Source organism: Astatotilapia calliptera, chromosome 5 (genome assembly GCF_900246225.1).
Source record: "Astatotilapia calliptera chromosome 5, fAstCal1.2, whole genome shotgun sequence".
In the NCBI taxonomy this organism is placed as follows: domain Eukaryota; kingdom Metazoa; phylum Chordata; class Actinopteri; order Cichliformes; family Cichlidae; genus Astatotilapia; species Astatotilapia calliptera.
Genome location: NC_039306.1, coordinates 12,678,001 through 12,684,624, shown reverse-complemented (window position 1 = coordinate 12,684,624; position 6,624 = coordinate 12,678,001). Strand labels below are relative to the sequence as shown.

Below are 6,624 nucleotides of genomic sequence, written 5' to 3'. Positions count from 1 at the left end.
AAGTGGACTGTCTTTGGATCAGACTGAAGCTGCTATGTTAATACTTACTTTGAGGATTTTCCCAGGAACAAACAAACTGTGGCAAGCTTCAGGATTTACAGCCATCAGGTTCACAAGACCATACAGTTCCATGCCCTTTCGGAGCTGCTGTAGCATTGGAATCAGTCTTGTTGTAGAGTGTAAGACAATAGCACTTAAAAAAAACAAACAAAAAAAAAACAAAATGAAAAACTAGTTGGGGATGGGGGGGGGGTTAATGATCTCTCTGATTTTTTCTCCCTTACCGGATCATGCTTTCCTTACTATCCATCTTTATCTGGTTTGTGTATCCACAGCTGACAATTTCATCAGCCCACATCATCAGAGACTGTATGTCTGCTGCATCTTCAACCTGGAAATGTATAATGTGAAAGAGGAAATACAGAAGGTTAAAAGTGTTTAAAAACACCATACTCATAATATATCATGTGCCAGAGCTAAACCAGGTGCTCACTTTGCGGATGAGCAGGGAAGATTCCACATCTGCAACATCCTCCTTAGACAGACAGCTGAAATCAACCTCTCCTGAGCAGAGGAAATTGTAGCACCATTCTTTGAAAAAGGCAGGAGATGGGCCTCCTTGGGCGAGGCTGACTGCAATTATTTCACCAACAGTTCTGTGTAGACAAATGATTATAATTCATTTTCAGGTAACATTTACAAAAATATCGGATGCGTATTAAATGTAATACACAAAGCTCGTATGTAACCAATCTGAAGTTTTCATTATCAAGATCGGTCAGAGAATACTTCGGGTTTTTGCCCTTGTTCTCAAGTCCTTCAAAGAATCTGCTTTCAATACCTGAAATCATGTCTTTCATACAAAAAATATCCGCATTTTTAAGTTATCCATTATTTATTGACACTAGGACAAAACAGGTAATAGGCAACTCACCACTCAAAAACTCTTTCCTAAGTGCTCCTGTATCCACGCCTGCCTTTCCAATGAAAGCCACCCTAAGAACACTGGTGGGAGATGCAGCTTTTTTTCTCTGCCACTGGAGAATGCCTCTGTCTGGAAGGTCTTCTCTGTCCACACACAACTTAAATTCTGTTGTGGTGTCGACTTGTTGTTCAAGGCAACGCAATACATCTTCCACGCTTAACAAAAACAGGGTAGAAAACATCCTAAGCTCTCAAAGAAAAATAATCATCTTTAGATTAAAAGAGGCTACCACATTAAACGTGATTAGAAATTATTGCAGCATGTTCTGTGCAACAACCTTTAACAATAATTTAAAGTAGTGTGATCATAAAATGTTTTATATGAAATTAAACCCCAGGTATTGTGTAAAAGATCTTACACATAATTTTAACAAATGGTTCTGCATAATAGTGTGTATATGAACTATAATAGAGCAAAAAGTACCTGTCTGTTGTGCATACTGAAGTTTGAGCTGGTGTCCCTGTAGTTTGGTCATTTTCTTCAGGCACCATGCATTGAAAGCTGATGACAAAACAAAGTTTAAAAAAATAAAAATAAAAAATACATATGTTTGTGTGGACTGTTACTGATTAACATCTTTTCATAAACGGCTGAAAAAAGATTACCTATCCCCACACAGACTCGCATGGACTGTGATCTCATCTTCAGGAAAATCCTTAGTGCATATTGGACAAATAACCTACAATTCCAAAAATGGGTACATGTTAGGCATAGTGGGAAAAAGATCATTACCGATACAAAATTCATTGTAGTTACTATGGTTTTTAGTAATGTGCTAGGTTTACCTTGCATTTGCTTTTCACAATGCATAACTCCGATTCCTGCTGAATCAAAAAACAGTAATTGTGATACTATATTATTTAATCAAAATTGCTCATTTTGATTTCATCAAAATTGTCTCACCTCATCATCAGTCTCATCAGGAGAGAATTTTCCTTTGCACATATTGATGTGTCCTGCAAGCATCTGCAGAGGCATAACTTCATTACACTGGTAACATATCTTCTTTGGCATCTTTGAAAAGTGCTGTGAGTCGGGAGGTAGAGGAGATGTGTCTAATGTTTCCTGAGGAGGTACTATGTAAAAAGTGGATTTGCCACCTCCTGACACAGCTTTCAGTGTTTTGACAGAATATCCTTCTGTTTCAGGTGGAATTACAGTGAGCTTTCGTCGACCACTGCCACCTTTATTGACAGAAAAATAGCATAAACAATCAAGCAGCAAAAGTATCAACTACATAATCATAATGCAGTATGAGCACGCAAGAATGCCAAAAAAATACATAAAAACTGAATTAACAACAAACCTGTTGCCTTATGTAAGAGCCATCCTCCACAAAGATATTCCATTTTTGGAAAGGTTTCTTCCAGAAGTCTAGAAATCTTAGTTAAAAACACAGTTAAGCAGAATGGAACACTAAATGGACTGTGGCATATGATTCAGGCTAAATGCGTCTGCCAATGACTGATTTTAATACTGACTACACAAACTTACCTCTGCATGGTCACCATTAGGGCTGCTCGATTATGGCAAAAATGATAATCACGATTATTTTCACTGAAATTCAGATCACGATTATTTGACGATATTTATTTAACCCTTTAAGACCTACCATAGAACCAAGTCCACCAGAGCTTATATTATTTTTTTTACATGCTGTAGTGCCATTTGTGGGAGCATTTCAAGTTGCTATACATCAATACAACTGTTATAGCCCATATTTTAATATGTATGCATTAAGTCCATAGTAATTACATAAATTGCAAAAAAGTGCAATAAACTACAAAAAAAATTGAAAATCGCTTTTGTTTTGTTTACATATATTTCTACTTGGAGAAATTTAAGAGGTTTATCCCTCAAAACTTTAAATACAATAAAGTTGCAAAAAATAGTTTCCCACCACAGGAAATTTATTTTGAGTGTCTTCATAGTTTTATTTTGGAGATACAGCAATTTTTATATACTGCAGGAAAAACAAAAAACAATCCTATGATGCAAATTTGCAAAGAAAACAGCATGTGCATCATTTCACTGTGGGAAGTGTTACGAACAGCTGATAGGAACGGCAAAGCGTGTTTCTGGAATATTATGTTTTTGTTCCTGCAAGCGCTTTTTATGCAATTTTTGCAAAGCTATATGTGGAACGAAACCGTGACCGAGGACAAGCTGATGGCATCAGATGTAAGTACAACTCCTCCGGTTTCATATGCAAAACAAATTATTGCGCTAGCTTACACGGTTCAGGTTCTACAGGGATTTAAAAATAGTTACGCAAAACGGAGCGTGCTGCTCTGACCGGCTTTAAAGGGTTAACAATGACTTTAAAAAAATAATATAAAATAGTGTGCAACACCACTGAAGTTTTTTTCTTTTAAACTCTCTTTTCAACCAACGGCAGTCACTCTCCAAATAACTTCTGCTTAGCTTTCCGAGCTTCCCTCGGGTCCTCTTAATCAGCGGTCTCCAACCTTTTTTGTGCCACGGACCAGTTTATGCCCGACAATATTTTCACGGACCGGCCTTTAAGGTGTCGCGGATAAATTAGGGAGGGGCTAATAATCGGCTCAGTCATTTTTAATGATCGTTGAAAGCCCAGATCGTAATCGTGATTAAAATTCGATTAATTGAGCAGCCCTAGTCACCATCTTCTGGAAGAGACACTGTTTGTCTCCCCATGCCAGCTTGTAGGAGTTCAAGCTCCTCAGCTGGCAAAGGTGTGTAGGATGTGTTTTTTGACAGCAAATAAAAACTGAGGCCTGTGGTCTTACTGCCTGCCTTAACAAGCTGCTTAGTAGATGTTAAACATCTCTTTTTACCACGGCTCAAGTGTGATTTGAAATATCCTGGAAATGACCTGTGGGATGAAAATGCATGAGTTTAAAAAATGCAGTGTTGCATAACATAAGGGTTATTGTTTAATAAAGTTATTAAATATGACATCAGTCCTTAATAGCACATTTTAATTTAAAAATCAATGTTGATAAATCCACAAACCAAATAACTTTAACAGAAAAGATTGCAAAAAGTTAAAATAAAAAAAACACACAAAAAAAGCAAAAACCTTGTCATCTCTTGCTGGATAGTCAGATTTCTAGGCTCCGGCTGCCCACTCTCTGTTGGCCTCCCTGAAGGATTTGTGGATATGTTGTTAAGCAGCAAAGACACCAGATTTCTTACTGCTGACTCAACTGCACCATTACCCTAAAAAACATGATTACGATACACTGCCTCAGTAAGACAACTACGCTGGTAATTACCCATAAGGCTAGCTTAAACTCTACAGCTGCATCTGTAACTACAATTTCACAGCATATTAAACAGAAAGGACAGTAAATTACTAAATTCACACAAAAAAAATTAAACTCACCTGATACTGTGGTGTAGTATTATTGGAGCCATTGTTTGATTCTGCCATCTCTTCTTTAGCTGCAGAGTAAATCAAAAATCCCTCTATCTGCAAGAAGCGAGGCTGAGTGGACAGTGTTTCCGGTGTCCGGAAAGCAGTAGCTAGCGAGCTGATTGGAGACCGTAAGAGCCAATCAGAATTTTTGAAACCAAGTCTGTGATTGGTTGATTTTGTGGCACACTTATAACGGTGTACAGAGAGTTGAGCGTACGAAGCAGAGAATGTTGTGAGCGCAAGCAACACCTTGCGAGCAAGCGCAAATGAAAAAACTGAGCGAGAGGGGGTGCTATTGTGTGTGTATATGGATAAGCGCAAACACTGAAATACGTTTTTTGCACGCAGCAATGAATTTTGTTCACTCAAATTCAGCTTTTGTAAGCTCAAAATAAATTTCTCCTCAAAATGCAACACTTGCACCTGCAATTTTTTTTTACGTGCGCTCAGAATAGTGGCACAAAAATAACGCCATAAGGGTCGGTACAACAATGAACTTCGATCGGGGTGCTGATACCCCGAGGACTGTGGGGATTCACCTGCCTCTGGGCTTCAATCGATTGATTTGACTTACTTCTTTAAAAGTCATTATATAAGACATTATATTAGGAAAATATGATTCTTCAGTCCATGCCAACTTCTCTCACTGCTCCGTGGTCTAGTTCTAATACTCACAGCCCATTGTTGGTGCTTTTGGTGGTAGATAGGGGTCAGCATGTGCACCCTGACTATGACTATGCAGATAATCAGTATTATTCACGTCACCCAGAATTATGCTTGATCAGTACCCCCTCCCTTAAACCTCCCTTAATTCTGTGTCTGCCCCCAATTAGTGCAGTTCCAATTCTTTTTGCAAAGCAAGCTAGGGCATCGGTTTGGCTCACTGGGATGAGCGGGTGAACAAATGCCATATGGCCGGTGTACTGCCTGTCTTTCTCTCTCCCTTCACTTTTCTGTGTCTCTACACTGTCACTCTTGAAAAAAGGCACCCAAAAAGCAAGATATAGTGTAAATACCCCAGCTATTTACAACGCACCAATATACTTTGCATTTGCCTAGCATGTGTCTATGTATTGTAGTGTAGTACTAACAACACAGGACACACCCCATCCAGTAGTGCAGTATGAAAGCTTTTGACATGTGGGTTCAAAACATGTTGGCTTCAAGCTGGGCATGACCTCACATATCCATTGTAACGCACACACATCCACACACACAATAAAAAGTTATTTTCTGTCTGACACAGCATGTTCTATTTACACAAATGCATGTATTCCCACACATTTGCATCACACTGAGCTTTCATATAAAACATAAACACACAATTACTGACAGGCCTCCTGTTGTTGCTCAAATTTGTTATGTTTCCTCTCTGAACTGCAGGTTCACACAAAAGCACACAGCAGTAGGGACAGCTTTTCATATTTGTCAGCAGTTAATACTTTGTAATTAGCTGAAGCAAAAACTGAGTTTAATTGTCTTACAATATAATAGAATGATGTTTGTGCTAGGTTTTTCATTTTGGGCATACAGTGTGATCTCACATAAAACTGAAGCTGAGAAGCTGATATTAAGTACCCAAACATTATTGAGATGTTTTAAAATGAAGTTTTTAGTATTGTTTACATGGACAGAATCACTAAGTCACAGGTCAAACAACGATAGGTAAAGTTTATTAGGTTTGAAGCTTAATAGTTTTAAACAAGATAAGATGTATATATATCAGGAAGATGGCCACAACCGATCATGTGCTCAGCGAATAGCTCAGGCATCAGAAACCTGAGAAGGAAGAGCAGTAAGGATGGGAACCATCAGAGCCAGGAGCCAAATTCTACTAGTGGCTGAGGCTGGACAAAGCTAGATTGCAAGACAGCACAGAGACACTAATCATGGCAGCACAGGAATAAGCTTGATTGTTACTGTAGACTGCACTGCATAGCAATAAGCTTATGGTCTTTTCCCTGGGAGTAACAGCAAGTAAATTTGTAATGTTTTACAACTGTAATTAGAATTAAAATCTTAAAATATATTAAAAACATGTTTGTTCTTGCAACATGCCTCCACAGTCTCGCTATTAATGAACACCTACCTCAGTCTCTTTGAAACAGCATGTGCTGTAAAACTTCAAGGTAAACGACTGACTCAGCCTTGTGACCATGTCTGAAGGGAAATGTGTGTATCTCCACTAGTGTATATGTGTGTACCTTTTTGATGGACCTGAATGTAGTATGGCAGGTGT

The 6,624-nt window shown here is 38.4% G+C and overlaps 1 long non-coding RNA gene across 1 annotated transcript; it reads right to left on the bottom strand.

Moving 5' to 3' along the window:
• Window positions 1-1,030: 1,030 nt before the first annotated feature.
• Window positions 1,031-1,882, bottom strand: LOC113021659 (uncharacterized). Its single transcript, XR_003272334.1, has 4 exons — window positions 1,771-1,882; window positions 1,591-1,664; window positions 1,409-1,486; window positions 1,031-1,140 (listed from the first exon to the last, which is right to left on the bottom strand). It is a non-coding gene; the product is annotated as an uncharacterized LOC113021659 (long non-coding RNA).
• Window positions 1,883-6,624: the final 4,742 nt, after the last annotated feature.